Source organism: Peromyscus eremicus, chromosome 8a (assembly GCF_949786415.1).
Source record: "Peromyscus eremicus chromosome 8a, PerEre_H2_v1, whole genome shotgun sequence".
NCBI classification, from domain to species: Eukaryota; Metazoa; Chordata; class Mammalia; order Rodentia; family Cricetidae; genus Peromyscus; species Peromyscus eremicus.
This window is the reverse complement of record NC_081423.1, coordinates 61978968-61997770: the sequence shown is the minus strand read 5'-3', so window position 1 is coordinate 61997770 and position 18803 is coordinate 61978968. Positions and strand designations below refer to the sequence as shown.

At 47.7% G+C, this 18803-nt stretch overlaps 1 pseudogene; it reads left to right on the top strand.

Moving 5' to 3' along the window:
* Window positions 1-6731: 6731 nt before the first annotated feature.
* Window positions 6732-7645, top strand: LOC131917030 (large ribosomal subunit protein eL8-like; annotated as a pseudogene).
* The last annotated feature ends 11158 nt before the right edge of the window (window positions 7646-18803 follow it).

Here is an 18803-nt window from a genome sequence, read left to right as displayed (position 1 = left end):
CTGTCTAAACCCACTCTCGCTTTCCCATTTCCTGAAGGGCAGGCTGTGCAGGGAGGGCTGTGGGGTGTGGGGAGAGCAAAATGACATTTGCTGGAAACCGCAGAACCTTCTCAGGGAGAAGGATGGATGGAGGTTATTATTAGCCAGCTACTGCTCAGAAATTCCCAATTCAGACCAGGGAAGGTGGTTTTAAGATATCAGTGTACATCCTACCACAGTGTGAGCCTCATGGCTTCCTTAGTGCAGAACTGACTGCACGCCCCTTCTGCCTATGAGTCGCGTCAGAACTCTTCACTTGGGTACTCCTTTTTCATTATTAAATATACTATTAGGGTTCATCAAGAGCATGTACCCCACCCACCCATGGATGCCTTCTGGGTACACACTGAAGCTTGATCCCAGGCACACCGCAGTGATGGAGCCATGATGACCAGCACCCATACACACCATCCTAACCACTTGACGCATGGACTATGACACTCTCTGGCCCCCTGGGTTCACTCCCAGTCAGCCCCCTGGGTTCACTCCCAGTCAGCCCCTGGCAGTCTGTGCCCACTGCCTATTTCCCTAGCAAAAGACAATAGAAACATCAGGAGATCTTTGTGACGTGTGAAAACCACGTGAAATTCCCATCTCAGTGGTCAGGAAGTTTCATGGGGACACAACCATGCCCGTTCACTTCCGTATGGTCTAGAGCTGCCTTTGTGTTACCAGGGCAGAGATCAGTTGCCGTGACAAAGAGACAACGCAGCCTGCAAAGCCATTTGCTTACGATCTGGCCCTTTCTATCAAGTTTTGTCAATCCTTAGCCTACAGAAAGTGCTGCAATGTTTTTTTGGGTTTTTTTTTTTTTTTTTTGGTTTTTCGAGACAGGGTTTCTCTGTGTAGCTTTGCGCCTTTCCTGGAACTCGCTTTGGAGACCAGGCTGGCCTCGAACTCACAGAGATCCGCCTGGCTCTGCCTCCCGAGTGCTGGGATTAAAGGCGTGCGCCACCACCTCCCGGCTGTGCTGCAATGTTTTAGCCTCGCCGTTGAGGCTCAGCAAAGACCAAGATGGAGCCCTGCCCCACCCTCATGGCCCACTCACCTAACACCCCAGCAAACATCTTGTTCCCCCATTTAAATTTCTTCCTGTCCCACCTCCGTGCCTTCTTCCCATGTTCCTCTCATCTGTAAACCACACCAGTGGTCTCCGTACACTTTTACGACAATTTCCCCCAACCTTCAAGCAGGCTGTCCTGAATCTCTCAGCTGTAATTTATTTACCCACTCCTTTTTTTTTTTTTCTTTGCTATAATTCTCTCTGTACTGTCTCAGGACACACCAGTTTCCTACTTTGCATTCTAATTATTTATGCACATGTTTTATTCCCCCTCTAGACTATAAACTCCTTGAAAAATGCATTGGCTCATTACAAAATTAGCATTCTGAGAAGCCTTATTTGCATCACACATAAGATCTCTTGTCTTCAGCAAAAAGGAGTATACTTATGACACGTATAATTGTCACTTATCACACAAATCAATGATAATGGGGAGCCGGGGCAGGATGGCTAATTAAAACCCACAGAAAATTCTTCAAAAATTCATCTTTGTCTCCCTTCCATCTCCACCAATACAATACAACTGGTTTACACGAAATGCATTCGCCTTTTATACTGGCTTTGTAGGTGTGCAACTGCAGTGATCCTCCTGCACTCCGTCGGAACAAAAAGACCGAGAAAGAATAATCCAAAAACTGAAGCCATCACCAATGGAATGAACAGTAGGGAACTTTTGGAGCACTCTCCCCAAAAAGACTGATGCGGACGCCATCTGGGGTTTTTTTATTGGCTTGTTTGTTTTCCCCAATACTGAGACTGGAACCCAGAGCCTTAGGCCTCTCAGCCCTCTATCACCAAGCAACATTCCCAGTCCTCTCCATGCATCTGGAACTTAGACAGAAGACAATAAATCTTTAATATGTCCCTGATAGTCTGAATAATAAGTGAATTTAAAGTAATTTCCCCCCAGTTCTCTGCACATATGCTTCATTAGGCAGGTCCTATAGTCTCCGGCTAACATTAATGCCATAAAAAAATGATAAGGAAATAAAGTAAATATAAAGAAGAACCTGGCTTGCCAAAGCAACACATGCGTTTGGGATAAGCCTTTGCACCCATGACTAGTGCACACAAATATCATGTTAAGCCCCTTCTCTTAATAGCCTCGTTTCTCACATGCTCTTCAGAGGGAAAAATGTGACGCTAATTTAAGATGACTTATCCTGCTAAGCGCATAAATAAAAAACAGTTCAGAATCCAGAACACGACAGAACTCCCCTTTCACGTCTAATTAAGTACTTTTAATTGGCAATTCAATTGGCAGACTGCATATTTGGGGCTGGAGAGATGAAGGCAGACTAGACCCCTAGTAAGATACAAATGAGGAGATGTGGGGCGTATCCAATCGCCTTATCGCACGTGATGCAGAAATGCCATGTGAGGCAGGGGGAGAAAACCAACTACATCTGGGAAAGAATCAGCAGTGAGCAGGGCCAGTGCTAGAGGGTCTGATGGTGATTATAAAATGTCATTTAGAAAGATATTTACATTGTTAATTAGGCAATGAAGCTGATAACTGCTACTCTGTAAATTGTGCTAATTATCCCAGCGCCTTGGAAGGCTTTCTAATCAGCCAGATCAATAGGCTCCAGGTTTTATGCTAACAATGCGGTGTCACCTTCCTCTGGAAGGGCTTCCTTGCAGCCAGCCCACAGTCTGAGCCCAGTGCACCCCCCACCCACCATCCTGTGCAGCAGTCCTTTATCTGTCCAGTGGTAAAGCTGACTCCCATCCGCCGCCCTCAAGGCCCACAGTCAAGGAACTAGGTTTTACCAGGTACTTCACCTCCATCAGTCATTCAGGAAAGAGACCCAAGCCTTGGTGCTGCATGAAATCCTACTGCAGCCACAGTCCTCTTGCTTCTGACAGAAAAGATCACCAATTCCTGAGGGCCATGGACCATGAGGGAGACCTGAGCCACATCTCTGCCATTGACTTGGAGAAAGGCACACCATTTGTTGTGGTGGTCATGTATGCGGATCAAGACAGGATATCAGTTTGGTTCATTGAATGAACTTTTTGGATTGGTTTTCAGTTAATCATCAGTTAGACTAGTCTTTTCTGTCAAGAGAAACACATTTTTGTCTCCAAGCCCTTGGTCAACCTCACTGGTGCTGGACATCATGGAAAAGGATCTGGGGCCAGGGAGATAGCTTGATAGGCAAATTGCTTCCCTGGAAAGCAACGGGGTCCTGAGCTGGGCCCCCAGCATCCACCTAAAAACCTGGGTGTGGTGCTGCATGCTTATAATCTCAATATGGGCAGACAAAAACAGATGAATTTGGATCTTGGGCCTCACTGGCCAGCCAGTACAGGCTAATTGTTGAGTTTGGGGCCAGTGAGTGACCCAGTCTCAAAAAACAAGGTGGAGCCCGGTGATGGTGGTGATGCATACCTTTAATCCCAGCATTTGGGAGGCAGAGGCAGGCGGATCTCTGTGAGTTTAAGGCTAGCCTGGTCTGTAGAGTAGAAAAACAAACAAAAAACAAGGTGGATGGCTTATGAAGAACAACACCTAAGATATACATCTGGCCTCTATGCACATACACGCGCATGCACACACGCGCGCGCGCACATGCACTCTCTTACACACACATTTGCACATGTCCATGCACGCACATGCCCATACATCCTGACAATAAGGGCTCTGATGTAAGAAATCACAAAGACAGTCTAGTGGAGAGTTCAGCTGCCTCTTGGTCAGCCACAGGACAGAGAAGCACACTGTAGGGGAAACCCAGCAGTAGTTCATCTACCTCACTGCATCCTGTAATTTCTTTCTTGGTGGTTTTTTGCGGGGAAGGGGGTTTGTTTTTCTTTGGTTTTGGTTTGAGAGTATCTCAATGTGTAGCCCCAGGTTGGGCTCAAGTTTACAATCCTCCTGCTCCACCTTCCAAGTGCTAGGATAACGAGTACACAACACCACACCTGGCACAACCCATAATTCCTATCTTCTTCCTCATTAAGCAACAAAGAAATCGTCTGCTGGTAGCCACATGACCTGCTGCCACTGATTTGATTTGCCTGTCTCACTCCCTGATAGGTGTCCCGAAACAGGAGAGCTCTCACTTGGAAGGTAGAAGAGTTTGTCAAAAAAAGAAAGGACCTGGGTGACGGGCAGAGTGTAGAATCAAGTCTACAAGTAACGGAGAGTTGACTACAGGCAAAGGTCAATCCGTGGCTCGGGGCAGGCTTGAAGTGAAAAGCCACAGTGGGCACGGGGCCCAGTTAGCGCTAAAAGCCGCTGGGCTCCACTTCTGAGCGGCAGAGTGCCTTCAGTGCTGGCTGCCCAGCCCCAGCAGGCAGAGTCTGTGAGTTCAAGGCCAGCTCCTAGGGGGCTGGGGCGGGGGAGCTTTGGGATGGGGCCAATTTGTTGGGCTGTTTCAGTGCTTTGATGTGTAAACTAATCATCCTTCATTGTGCTCTAATTAAACCTAAGTGGTGCAATGGATTTACTGTCACAGAGGCCAGGGCCCCTCTTGGATGGGGAGGGGGCAGCATCTGTTGAGAGCCATGAAGCCCCAGGAGCACGGAGAGGGAGGAAATGCCAGGCATGAATAGGAAATGAAAGGAGTTGGAAACCCTGTCCAGGTCCAGGATGCTGGAGAAAACAGGACAATCCAGCAGTCTGGGGAGTCGGAGAACCTCTTCCAGGGTGCGGTCATCTCCCAGCATGGAAGTCTAGACATAACAAGCTTGGGTCAAGCGAGCAACCACAAAGTGACCTTACTGTTTGCCATGGCAACACACCTCTCAGGCCAGCTGGCCTGTCACCAACAAAACGTAACCCAGTTTCACAAGGCAGAATGCGGGATTTTCATCTCCACATCCAAACCAAATGACCAGAATGTACAGGAGGACAGTATCCAGAATCCAAACACTGTTGATCTTTGAGATTACTTCCTTCTGCCTCTGCTGGCTGTCAGTCTCTTTAAACTACGCTTTGTCTAGAACCATCCACAGAGGAGTGGTCCTCACTGAAGCAAAGTCAGGGAAAGAGCAGAGGATCACAGTGGTGGTGAACCCGACATTGTGACATGTGTTCTGGGCAGAGTCTCTGGCCTCAGGTCCTACTCTTTCCTGGCTGCAAAGCCCAGGGTTGAGAATGTCTATGTCCTACACTGTGCCATCTTTGGGGACCTCAACCCGAGAATGCAGATTGATTTATCTGCCTCAAGGTCATCGATACAACCCACCCTATACAAAGAAGTTCAGAGTCTACTGAACAAGAAAGGCTCACCTCTTCTCCACCCATGTGCTCACTCAGCAACTGCAGGTGGAATACCAGGTAAGGGGCATGCCGGGAGAGCAAGGTTGTGTGAGTTACAGCCTCTGCCATGAAAGAACTCATAGCGGCAGAGGAAAGAGAAAAATGAATGTGTGTGATTTTCTAATTTCACACACAGCTTTGTGATCACAGATGCCAAAAACCTGTGGATGCTCCGATCCTTTATACAAAATGCCATGGCATTTCCATATAACCCGCACATATCCTCTAGAATGCCTTAAATCATCTCTAGATTTCCTGTAATACCCAATACAATGAAAATGCTATGTAAATACTTATTATTATTAGGCAATAGTGTCAGAAATGTGCCCGTTCAATCTGCAGTTGGTTGGATCCCGGGATGTGAGCCTGCAGATATAGAAGACTAACTATAATTCAATAATAAACGTACCTCAGAAAGAAAAAAATAGGTCAAGCGTATCATGAGGAACTGTCTAGACACCTACCATGTGGCAGTATAGCAAAAGGACACCAACATTTATTAACAGTCTTTCTAAATGCCAGGCATGATGTGCAGACATTATCTTGGTCAATACTCACAGCCACCCCATAAAGTGAACATTATTATGCCTCTTTTTTTTTTTTATAAATGAGCAGGATGAGATCAAAGTGTCTCTAATAAATGACATATGAAAGTGTGGCAGACACTCCATTTCTGTCTCTGCCCTCCCCGTGCCCCTTTATCTTCTCACCCTCTTCCTCTGGTAACAGAAAATTGAGCCTTGGATGGTTGCCTAGACAGACAGCAGCTGCCCCAGTTTTGCTTACAGCTTATGGGGCCACATGCCTAGGGCTTGGCCATGGATCACCATAGATGTGATGGGGGGGCAACTTCCAAATGCATGCACACACACACACACAAATATATATATATATATATATATATATATATATATATATATATATATATATACATACACACACACATATATATGTATATATTGCTTTTTGAGACAGGGTTTCTCTGTGTAGCTTTGTGCCTTTCCTGGACCTCGCTCTGTAGACCAGGCTGGCCTCGAACTCACAGAGATCTGCCTGCCTCTGCCTCCTGAGTGCTGGGATTAAAGGTGGGCACTACCACCATCACCAGGCTCCACCTTGTTTTTTTGAGACTGGGTCACTCACTGGCCCCAAACTCAACAATTAGCCTATACTGGCTGGCCAGTAAGCCCCAAGATCCAGATCCACCCGTTTTTTGTGTCCCCAGTACTGAGATTATAAACAGGCAACACCACACACAGCTTTTTATACAGATGCTGGGGGCCCAGCTCAGGACCCCGTGTTTTCCAGGGAGTAATTTGCCTACCAAGCTATTTCCCTGGCCCCAGATCCTTTTCCGTGATGTCCAGTGAGGTTGACCAAGGGCTTGGAGACAAAAATGTGTTTCTCTTGACAGAAAAGACTAGTCTAGATCTCCGAGGCCCTTACATATTACCCACAATTCCCTTTTCTTTCTCTCTCCTCCAGCCGAGCAAGAAGCCCAAGGGATTGAAGGCCAAGAGGAAGAACGTGGCCCCGGCCCCCGCCATCGTGAAGAAACAGGAGGCCAAAAAGGTGGTGAATCCTTTTTTTTGAGAACTTCAGCATTGGGCAGGACATCCAGCCCAAAAGAGATCTCACACGCTTCATCAAATGGCCCCACCACATTAGGCTGCAGCAGCAAAGGGCCGTCCTCTATTAGCGGCTCAAAGTACCCTGCCATTAACCAGTTCCCCCAGGTCCTGGACCGGCAAACAGCTACCCAGCTGCTTAAGCTTGCCCACAAGTACAGGCCAGAGACAAAGCAGGAGAAGAAGCAAAGGCTGTTGGCCCGTGCTGAGAAGAAAGCTGCTGGCAAAGGGGACGTCCCAACTAAAAGACCACCTGTCCTCCGAGCGGGGGTCAATACAGTCACCGCCTTGGTGGAGAACAAGAAGGTTCAGCTGGTGGTGATTGCCCACGATGTAGACCCCATTGAGCTGGTGGTCTTCCTGCCTGCCCTGTGTCGAAAGATGGGAGTCCCTTACTGTGTCATCAAGGGAACGGCCAGGCTGGTCCACAGGAAGACATACACCACTGTTGCCTTCACACAGGTTAACTCAGAGGACAAGGATGTTCTGGCTCAGCTGGTGGAAGCTGTTAGGACCAATTACAAGGACTGATATGATGAGATCCGCCGCCACTGGGGAGGCAACGTCCTGGGTCCTAAATCTGTGGCTCGGATTGCCAAGCTGGAAAAAGCAAAGGCCAAAGAACTTGCCACTAAATTGGGTTAAATGTACACCGCTAAGTTTTCTGTGCATAAATGTAATTACAAACTTATCTTCCATCTTAAAAAAAAAAAAAAAAGGATAGTCTATACGGATGATTGAACTCAGAGATCCTGCCTCCTGAATGCTGGGGTTAAAGGTATGTGCCTCCTCCACCCAGCCCATTTTATATCTTAACTAAAGGCAACAATAACCTGCCTTCTCTTTCTTCTGCCCTTCCTCCTGGCTCTAATACCATTTCAGCTATACAAATGACGGGAGGGATGACCAGCAACTAGCCCACAGGACCCTGGATAAATCGCACCAGGAACTCAGTTGGAATCATTCTTAATACTTAATTTTTTATTTTAAATTACACGTATTTATTTATTTGTGTGTGTGTGTGTGTGTGTGTGTGTGTCTGTGCGCGTGTGTGTCTGTGCCACAGCTCATGAAGTGTGAAGGCCAGAGGACAGCTTGTGGCAGTCGGTTCTTCCCTTCCATCACCGGGGTACCAGGGATTGGACTCGGGTCATGAAGGGGGCAGCAAGCATCCTCACCTACTGAGTCACACCACCGGCACTCCCACCCCTTTCGAGACAGGGTCCCATGGAGCCCAGTGTGTCCTCAGACTGGTTACACTGTGTGGCCAAGGATAATTCTGAACTCCTGATCCTCCGGTCTCCCCTCTCCTGGGTCTGGGATTACAGGAATGTAGTGTCATATCCTGCCATTTCTACTTACTCTCTGGTGGCAGCAATGCACTATTTGGTTAAATCACTGAAATAGAGACTTTTGGTGTGTTAGGCATAAGAATCAACCAATGTAGAGGGCACAAGCCAAATAACAGAAGGGTGCCTAGGGATGAGGGTGGAGGGGTGGGCCTGGAAACCAGTTCAGATTCTTTATTTATTTTTATTTTTTTTGGTATTTAGAGTCAGGGTTTCTCCATGTAGTTTTGGTGCCTGTCCTCGACCTCGCTCCATAGACCAGGCTGGCCTCGAACTCACAGAGATCCACCTGGCTCTGCCTCCTGAGTGCCACCACCACCCGGCACCAGTTCAGATTTTAATGGTGTAGAGGGAGGTGAGGAGAGGCTGTCTCTTTACCTGACTGGAGCTGTGTCTTTACCTGACCGGGATCCCTCTCTTCTTCAAGTCCCAGCCGTTCTTATGTATGTATGTATGTATGTATGTATGTATGTATGTATGTATGTTTATTCATTAATGCATGTATTTATTTATTTTTTATTTAGTGATGCAGGTGCAGTCACCTGTGCAGCCACACAAAGGTCAGAATCGGGCATTGGGTTCTCTTCTTCACTCCCTAGTCCTTTGAGTCAAGGTCTCTCCCTGAACCTGGAGTTTGAATTCTTTTAGGCTAAGCTAGGAGCCAGCGAGTCCCAGGGATCTTTCTGTCTCTACTGACGTTGATCCAGGAGATGAAGCTGAGTGTGTGAGATGCACGTGGAAAGAACTTGCTGGTCATTTCTGGACCTCATTTACAGAACTGGCTATTTAGGATGCCAGTTAGACTCACCAGATTTGGCCTTTAGAGGAAAGATTGCTGTCAGCACTTCAAACTGAGAAAACAGAGCACCAGCAGCATGCGGACTTCAAACTGAAAAAACAGACCACCAGCAGCATGCCAAGAGCCTCCCAATCATACTTGACTGGCCTGGCCATGTTTCTCTTGTTTAAAATTTGTTTTTAGCCAGGAGGTGGTGGCACACGCCTTTAATCCCAGCACTCGGGAGGCAGAGACAGGAGGATCTCTGTGAGTTTGAGGCCAGCCTGGGCTACAGAGTGAGTTCCAGAAAAGGCGCAAAGCTACACAGAAAAACCCTGTTTCGAAAAACCATAAATAAATAAATAAAATTTGTTTTTAGTTAGTGCACAAAATAATGAGTTCCATTATAATATTCCCATGCATACATATCTTTATTTGTACCTTGCTCAGATCTGCCCTCCACTACCCTCTCATGTCCCTTCTGTGTCCCTCACTGGTCCCCCTCCTCAGCTCTAAACAATCTTCCTTCTGTCTTCACGTCACACACATACACACACACTTACACACACACCCTCACACATACACCTCACACATTTTCACGCTCACACACATCTTCACACACACCCTTGCTTACACACACCCTCACACATTTTCATACTCACACACACATTCTCACACTTACATTCTCACACTCATTCACATTCTCACACTCACTCACAAGTGGTCCTTCCTTTTCCCCCAAAGCATGTTATCCTTGTCCTCCCTGTGGTGGTAAAGGCACCCCACCGTACAGAACTGCAGTTCTACTTGCTTTGGGATTCATTTTTTCCCACAAGACAAAGAGACCACTTGTTCCTACATGACTTGGTAAAGGAGAATATTCTGGTCTGCTTCACTGGACATGAGAGATCCTTTTCGGGGTCCTGCACTGGGAAAAGGACCTCTGTCCCAAACCCCCCTTTCAAGTGGCCTCAAGCCCTGTGCCCCAGACAGTCGTGAAAACACCAGGCCAGGCCAAGACTGTGTTCTGGAAAAGCCTCTTGAGTCTGCTCAGCAACAGAACCCATGAGGCCTTGGTACTTGGTCTTATTAATCACTTTTCTATCAAACTCAGACACACAGTTCAGTTCAATCTAGTTTTGTTAAGCTTTCTGATTTTAATACGAAAGTCATTTCGATGTTTGTGGTAGAGTGGGGATATAAAAAAGCGAAGGATCCCCACTGGATCAATTTTCCTTGTTTCTAGACATTTTTAAAAACTGAAAGTAGGGCTGAAATGCAGTTCAGCTGCAGAGGGCTTGTCTAACACGCTCAAGGTCTTGGATTGGGTCCCAGCACAGCAAAACCAAACAAGGACCCTAAGTTTCTAGTTCAACCTCCCTGCTTAAAAAGGCATCCCCCTCCTTCACATTTGGGACAAACTCCCAAATCCTGAGAGTCCCCGTGGCCCCATCTCCTTAGCTCAAAGGGCCAAAGCCTCCAGCCTGCATCATCTGCAGCCCGTTTTTAAGGCTAGGCCTCTTTCTTCCCAGAGTTAGTTCCTTTGGTCCCTCACGGTCTGGCTCAGATGTCTCCTCACACTGGCCCCCTTCCCAAGTGCCCTCAAGTCACTCTGTCACCTGGTTTATTTTGGGTTTATCCCACCTGGAATGGTCTTGTTTACTGGTCCTATTGTGTTCTCCTTCCTTAAATGCAGACCCCATGGTGTAATAAATATCAAATGAGTCGTTTTTTTATCAAATACTGTAAAACTTGTGTTTAGGACAAGGGATTAAAATTTTTCATGTTTGAATCCTCCACACCCAGTAAAACCTTTGTTTACACAAAAGCTCACAGCACTAGTCTAGGTGATAGTCTGGAGCAGTGACCCTCTTCCTCTTCCTGCTTAAGCGCCAGTTCTCTTCAGATTAGCTAATCAAATAATATTATGAGGTTGACTCCCAGCCAATGGGGAAAAAGACAGAACTGCCGTGTGAGTTACAATAAAACCCAAGTCACTCCCCATCTCAGAAGAATGAGCATACTAAAGTGTGCCTTGTCTGTACACTTCAGGTGGAATGGTGGTCTCTTTCTTTTCAACCCTTTTATTTTATTTTTTTGAGACAGGGTTTCTCTGTGTAGCCCTGGCTGTCCTGGATCTCTCTATGTAGACCAGACTGGCCTTGAATTCAGAGATCCACCTGCCTCTGCCTCCCGAGTGCTGGAATTAAAGGTGTGTGCCAGTTTACCCCATACTTACTTCTAACCATAGCACAGACCCTGGGACCTCAGGAGTCTTCTTATTGAGTAATGCAGTCATTGAAAGAGTTACACCTGTTGCCACACTGTCCAGGAGACAGGCGCTAGCCATCTAAAGTTCGTCGTTGACTTGCAATGTGTGACTAGTTCAAACTCAGCTTCCGGCTCAGTGGAAAATGTATTCTGGATTGCAAGGACTCAGTAGGAAAAAACAAAAGATGCTTATGTCACTTACTGTCGTATCTCTGCATTAAAGTATCTAATGAGCAACTTAAGGGAGCGTCCATCCCGGCTCCCAGCTCGAGGGTGCCGTCCATCATGGTGGGGGAGACATGGCAGCAGGCGCAGGAGGCATACGGTGCACTGCGTCTGCAGGCAGGAAGCAAGATCTGAGCACTCGGCTGCCTTTCTCCTCCTTAGACAACCACGAAATGGTACTGCCCACGTTTAGGGTGTGTCTTTCTTCACCAATTAACCTAAAGTAGATAATCCCTCGCAGGCAAGCCCAGAGACTCGTTTCTAGGATGATTCTAACTTTTGAAGATTAATCATCACGGCGCCTCACTAACAAATGTTTTTTTATTTGCATTTGAAGTGATAGCATTTTGTATTATCATATCGAGATTATACTTAAAATTAACTTTACCTTTTGGGGAAAAAATGGCAGCCAGGAGATTTTAAATGACCTGAACGGCTCATATTTGTTCTTGCTTTTCTGTTTTGAAGCGGGGTCCCAGGTATCTCAGGCTGGCCTGGAATTCGGGGTGACTTCTGATCGCCCCACCTCCGCCTCTCAAGTGCTAGGTGGTAGGCACTCACTACCATACCTGATCTAAGCAATGCTGGGATTGAACCAGCGCTTTGTGCCTGCTGGTCCTTCGATCCACCAAGCCACAGACTCAGCCCGCAAGTTCTGTTTCTATGAGAAACTGCCTGGAAGCTATAGAGCAACAGTAGGCGTTCCTTGGACTCTTCTTCATTTGCTCTGGGAAGCCCGGTGATCTGGGAAGTGATTCATTCCGCACTGAGTGACATCTGGGCTTATTCCTGGCTGTGTTGAGGGCTGGGTGATCTCACTGGGGAAAAACAAACAGCCCAGATCTGGCTTTGTTCTTAATGTTATTCCTAAATGCTGATGACTCCCCTGCTGGTCCAGCCTCAGGGGAAGCAGTGGGGAGCTGATTGACAGCCATTAAGAAAATGGAGCTGAGTGCCACACGTCAGACATCAAGGCAGAATCTATAGCACAGCGCCACTCTCCAGGAGCCATGGGGTGGTGACAGTCTTCCGTCCTCTTCAGGACTCCAGGACGCAGATGGTAAATGGGCACTATTGTGGACTGGTTGTCCATAAGCTCCACGTTCCTCAGTTTCCTCGTGTGTAAGGCAAGGGTAATAACCGTTCCTGCTCCAGCAGGCTGTTGCAAAGGGGAGATATGCATGTACAAAGCACTTAGAACAGTGCCTAGCCTGCAGCCTTGGATGGAGACCCGTGATTATTACCAATTGCCGTTGCCATTTCATATAGGAACATTTGTATAAAAACAGCCTTTCGGCCAGGGGGTGGTGGCTCATGTCTTTAATCTCAACACTTGGCAGAGGCAGGAGGCTCTCTGTGAGTTCAAGGCTAGTCTGGTCTACAGAGCAAGTTCCAGAACAGCCACAGCTACACAGTGAAACCCTGTCTCAAAAAAACAAAATAAACAAATAAATAAAAAACAGCCTTTCCCTACAGCCAAGAAATCTTAAGCTGAGAGATGCACTTGGAAACAATCCTAAGGGCCATTTGTGGGTACTGGCAATGAGTCCATTCTAAATCACTTTCCGAATGAGATCCCATCTAAGAATCCTTTCCTGCTGCCTACAATGGTCATTTGTTACTTTGGCTATCAAGCATCCATTTCTCTTCTCAACACCCCACCTCCTTTTTGGAAATAAAGCCACCCTCATCTTATTGACAATCCTCGGAGCCCTGTCCCCTGTGGGCTGCCCAGCCTCAGGAACACCCTCTGCCCCCCATCCTTACCTTGGTGTGTAACCTCTGTGGTTAGTAAAACCAAAACTACATGAATAGAATCTTCACCTCTCTCTTTTCTCCCCTGCACCCCACTCCCGTCTTTCCTCCAAACGCCAGCAGTAGACAGAGCAGACCTCAAGACTGAGGGATCTCACTTCTCTGAGTCCTTGAAAATTAGAAAGCAAACTGGGCATAGTGGTGAGCGCCTTTAATCCAGGCACTTGGGAGGGAGGCAGAGGCAGGAGGATCCCTGTGACACTAGGCACTCATCTACATAATGAGACCCTGACTCAATAGGAGTCCCTGCAGCTGCAGCTGGTGTCAGGATCAGAGACAGCCTCCTACAGTGGGATTCTGCAGTGAGAGTTCAGATCCTGCCGAACACTGCTGAGGGACCAGTAGAACTCCCCAATTTCCCTGACCTTTAGCTCCTTCACATACATATATACATACATACATACATACATACATACATACACACATACATACATACATACATAAATGCATACATACATATATACACACACATATACATCATTTTCTAAGTTAGGGCCTCACTCTGTAAAACAGGCTAGCCTTAACACTAACAATCCTCCTGCCTCAGCCTCCTAGGTAGCAAGATTTACAGATATGCATCAATATACTATACTCACTTATGTGTGTGTATGTCTGTGTCTGTGTAATGTCTGTGTACGTGTGTCTATGTGTCTCTGTGTATGTCTCTGTGTATGTGTGTCTATGTGTCTCTGTGTGTGTGTGCGTGCGTGCGTGCGTGCGTGCGTGCATGCGTGCGTGCGTGCGTACACTTACAGACACTTAAGGCATCAGTTTACACAATGATGGGGCTGGTAAATCTGAAAACTTTTACTTAATTTACCCACAAAATATTTGGACACTCACCCCTGGATTAGTGTGTGATTGCAGAACTGGATACAAGTAAACTCGGCCATTGGAGGTGTTGGGGTGGGAGCTCGAGGGCACAAGCAGGACTTCACATCCTCAGGGTTAATGATTTCAACATGTCCAAACTGTGTACATGTCTGGCACCTAGTAGGAGCTGGGTGGATATCTGGTGGACTCTATTAGGGAGTCAGGGAAGGATAGAGTCACGGGTGCCAAGCCTGGGCACTGGGCTCTGTTCTAGACACTTGGTAAATGCTAAATGGTGTCATTTAGTCCCTCAGCAGTCCTAAGAATGAGGTAATATGATTTACATGAGGAACTAGAGAGATTACATAATTGCGCACTATAATGGTTTGAATATGAAATGCCCACACCTCACCCCACGCCCAACCCCCTCAGGCTCCTGTGCTGAACTCCTGGGCTCCAGCTGGTGGTACTATTTTGAGGGTTGTGAGGCAAGGCCAAGCTGGAGGAAGTAGGTCCTAGTGGGCGGGCCTTTGAATGCTACCTGGATTCCTGGGTCTCTTCCTTGTTCTCGGCTCCCAGCCTGCTTTGCAACAGCCCATTCCCCGACTCACTCACACTCCGTGGACCGAAAACACTAGGGAAAGAAATCCTTCCTCCGTTCAGTTGTTTAGTCAAGGGACGAGAAAAGTAACTATCACAACCGAGGTCACAGAGCAAGCACATGGCGAGCTGGGCTATGCTAGCCTTCCCCTTCTTCCTCGGATGGCACCTGAGAGGTCTCCACAGGACACCTTCTTCCAGGACCCTTGACAGCTAGCGCCTTAGCTACGACATGCCCTGTTTTGTCACTTTAAGGAAAATTCCACCCGCTTGCACAAACACAGCCAGATTTAGCTACTGGCATATTTCAGAAAAAATATTTTAGGGTAGAATATCACACCCCCTCCACACTCCGCCCTCCTCTACCACTGTCTCCCCAGGGTGACAAAAAGCCAGCACCTTTCCATCTAAGAAAACTTGGCAGAGGTCCCCTCCCTCTATCGGAACGGCTTTGTTCTGCCCTCTGCCACCAGGAGCACCAGAGCCACCAGTGAACTTTCCAAAAACAGGAATGAAGTCACTTGTCATCAGTTGTGGTTTTCCTGCAGTGGGTGATTGTGTAATGTCTTAATCAAAAAGGTAGAACCCAGTTTCTACTTAAATAAAGATGTGTTAGAAAAAGAAGATTAGGGGTTGGAGGGATGGCTCAGCAGTTAAGAGCACTGACTTCTCTTCCAGAGGACCCCGGTTCAATTCCCCACACCCACGTGGCCGTTCACAACTGTCTGTAACTTCAGTTCCAGGGGACTCAACAACCTCATAAAGACACATATGCAGGCAAAATACCAATGCACATAAAATAAAAATAGATAATTTATTTTTTAAAAAAAGGTCAGAGGGCTGGGAGTGTTTGACTAGCACACACAAAGCCCTGAGTTTTATCCCCAGCATTCCGTAGCAGACCATGGTGGTGCAAAGCAACGTTCAGCATTTGAGATAGAGACAGGAGGACCAGAAATTCAAGGTCATCCTCAGCTGCATGAGACCCTTCAATGGGGCAGACTTGGGGTCGAGGAAGAGATATACATAAATGAAGACTCCGAGGCCCTGGGTACTTCTCCTCCTGTCTGGAGGTTCCTCCCTTCCAGGTGCTTCTCTCCAGGTCCCATCACTACAGACAAGAGCGAGCATCCAGCATGTCACCAGTGGCTCTAAAGAGGCCTCCTGGTGTCCAAAGCTCTCTCGGTGTCTGGGGGGAGGGGCGGTCGCGGTAAAGGGCTATGCGAACATGAAAGGTGGTGGTGGGGATTCTGCCTCCACTGGGAACTGAGGAGCTCAGTCGGCTTCCAGACCCATTTGCAGTTTGCTGGAGTTCTCTTTTACAGTGGGTATTGCTTTCTTTTTCAGGAGTTGGAAATCAGGAGCAGAAGGTGTAGCTCAGCAACAGAAGAACACTTGCTAACACATAGGCTCCAGGCCCTGGGTTGAAGCCCTAACAGAAAGAGGAAGAAGAAGGGAGACCACAGGGTCGGGGGAGACTGCTGGAAAATCCAAGGCTAAAGAGTTTGAATTGTGATTGCTTCTATTTGGGTCAAAGACAAGGCTAACGCAGCAAGTGCTTCCAGGCCTTTCTCCTTGGGATTAAGGAGCATCTCCCCACCCCTCCCAGGCCATAAACCATGGGCCACGCAAGGGGAAATTAAGCAGAACTCTTACCTTGGTGAAGGATCACACTTTCCTATCTTTTCTTTTTTTAATTCATTTTTTAAAAAAGATTTACCTCATTTTATGTGTATGAGCATTTTGCTTGTATGTATGTATAGATGTGTAACTTGTGTGTGACTGCTGCCCTCAGAGGTCAGAAGAAGACATCAGATCCCCTGGAGTTATAGAGGGTTGTGAGTTACCATGTAGGTGCCGGGAACTGAACCCAGGCCCTCTGCAAGAGCAACAAGTGCTCTTAACCACTGGGCCATCTCTCCAGCCCCTTCTCTGTGTTTTCTGGCTCCTCCATGACATGAGTTTGTTTCCTCTTTTCCTCAGACACGGAACTCTGGAAGCCACAGGCCTGATGTTCAGGATCTTTGGGATGAACAAACAGCTTCTCTCCGTCAAGATTGCTAAAGCCAGGGTCCACTTCCGGATCAGGGAGTGGTGGTTCTCGTTCAAGGCAAGCGTGGGCCCAGCTCTAGAGGGTTTGCTTGCTAGGATGTGAATGGCACCTTCTGGTCCCCACCCTGGGGCTTGGCTGCCTCTCCTGTCATTATCTGTCAATGTCAGCATCAAATTAGGGAGAGGAACAAAAGAGGACAAGCCAAGGGCGGGCTTTCCGGGAGTCGTGCCAGGCTGGGGAGAAGCGGCAGCCAGTGCCACGTGCTGGCTGGAGGTCACGACTGGGACGAGTGACAGAAGAGAGTGTGGGCAGTGACGGAGATGACACTTTGAGTCCAAGGACAGAGGTCAGCTGAAGGTGGAGGTCAGAGTTGAGGAGGTAAGTTGGAGCTCAGAGAGAGGTATGTGAGCTGTGCAGGGAGGCTGGTCACGGGAGAGGCAGAACCTGCGCTGAACTTCCGCTGGGAGCCAGGGGAGCACGGGTGGGCGTGGTTACCAAACTTCTCTCCTCTTCATCCCTGGCAACTCCTTCAGAGGCCCCTGCATCCTCTTGCCTGTGACAAGCTAAGAACCTCCTGCTCTGTCTTCGCTACTTTTCTATTGCTGTGATAAGACACAGCGGCCAAAGCAACTTAGAAAGTGTTTACTTGGGGCTTACAGTTGCAAAGGGCTAGAGTCCATGACCATCAGTGGTGGGGAGGATGCCAGCTGGCTGTCCCCCATGGAACTGGAGCTGGAGCTGAGAGCTTACAACCTGATCCGTAGGCAGAAGGGAGACAGAGACAGAGACAGAGAGACAGAGAGAGACAGAGACAGAGACAGAGAGATTGAGCCTGGGCATGGTCTTTTGAAACCTCAAAGCTTACCCCCAGTGACACATCTCCTCCAATGAGGCTACACCACCTAATCCTTCCCAAACAGTTCCACCAACTGGTGACCTAGCATTCAAATACATGAGTCCACTGGAGAGTGGGACTTTCTCATTCAAACCACTACATAGCCTGTCTTCCTGACATCCTTCTCAAAAACCTGATAACACTGATCAAGGTAGATCAGTGGCATCCCATGACACCTTGTTATAGACAATGCTCATATGACTGTCATAAACTGCCCCTGGTCCTTCCTCTCCAATCACTCTTCTCCAGCCCCAGTGGCCACCTGGCTCTCTTTAGTCTCCTGCACCTGCTTCCTATGTGTCTGCACCCCTTCCTCAGGGTGCCTTATTCCTTGTCTGTTCTTTAGGCTTCACCTCCAAAAGCACCTTTTAAAAGATGTCTCCCTTGATCATGCGCGACTGGGGGGTCAGGGAGAGGCAGGAAGAAACCAGGAGAAAGTGGTGTGCAGAAGAGCAAGGAAAAAAGTCAGCATCAAATGCTGTTGTCACTGTAGGTCAAGTGCTGGGACTCCAAAGGGCCCAGTGGGGGTTCCCACTGATGGCCTGAGTAGAGGCACTTCAACAGGAAGCGGGGCAAGGGCAGAAGCAAAAGATGAATGGGAAATGGTGGAGAAGGAGGGCGTGGCAACAGTAGGAGGTGGTCATCTTTCCAGGAAGCTCATGCATGAAGGACAGAAGATACCGAGTACTGGCAATTTTACACCCGGCACCAAAAAGAAGTGAGTGTCGATGTGCATGCTTGTGCTTATGCATAAAAAGCATACAAAACTGTTTATCAGAAATGATCCACAGTAGCTGAGACTCAAAACTACCCTGTACAGTCAATAGCAGTAGGATAGATAAACCAATCGTGTACAGTCACAAACGGTATAGACATTTGATTCTTTTTATTTATCTATGTATTTATTTATTGTGGTTTTTTGAAGCAGGGTTTCTCTGTGTAGTCCTGGCCGTCCTGGAACTCACTCTGTAGACCCGGCTAGTCTTGAACTCAGAGATCCGCCT